This window comes from Penaeus monodon, chromosome 15 (genome assembly GCF_015228065.2).
Source record: "Penaeus monodon isolate SGIC_2016 chromosome 15, NSTDA_Pmon_1, whole genome shotgun sequence".
Lineage (NCBI taxonomy): Eukaryota > Metazoa > Arthropoda > Malacostraca > Decapoda > Penaeidae > Penaeus > Penaeus monodon.
The window spans coordinates 46,142,740-46,143,435 of record NC_051400.1 but is presented as its reverse complement, the minus strand read 5'-3'; positions in this window follow the sequence as shown (position 1 = coordinate 46,143,435).

Here is a 696-nt window from a genome sequence, read left to right as displayed (position 1 = left end):
GGCCATAAGAATCCTTAAAAGATTCGCCAAATTAATGTATCTTTTTGATGTCTTCTTTATGTCAACTGCATGACTAGGTATAATTTTACATTTCTTCTTTAGCCATGTTAACTTGACAACACACATGCACTTCACACCATCCCACCATATTTCAATTGAATTTATATTATCATGGAGAAGCCTTTTTTCCTGTGCCTGGCGTCGTTAGCAACAACAGCAAAAAAAAAATAATTTTGCGTTACTGATCGCTATACAGTAAATCTGCCTTTTCTTTTATACACCAACTCAAATGTTCATGTTCATTTTAGCCTCAACCCCATGGAGTATCATTTTTAACCAACTATTCCCTAACATCTTTTTCTTTTTTTCTCTCAAAATTCAGCTTCCATGCTAGTTCTGACCCATTCTGCATTTCTCAGCGAAATCTTTATTTCATTTCCAGCCTCGACGGTGTGGACGGTGCATAATGTAGCATTAACGCACGTGTTGTGAGACCCTGGTAGCCAGCAATGCTTTTTTGATATTTATTTTTTCCCTGGATTATTCTCCTTCTTTTGTTGTTTCTCTTCTCATGTTGCTTTTGTCCTTTCGTTTTCCTCATCTCTTGCCATGAGTCAGACCAACACATATTTCGAAGCTCCAATAATTTCGATGCAAATCCACCTCTGGAAGAGAAAGTCATCAACCTAGGAATTT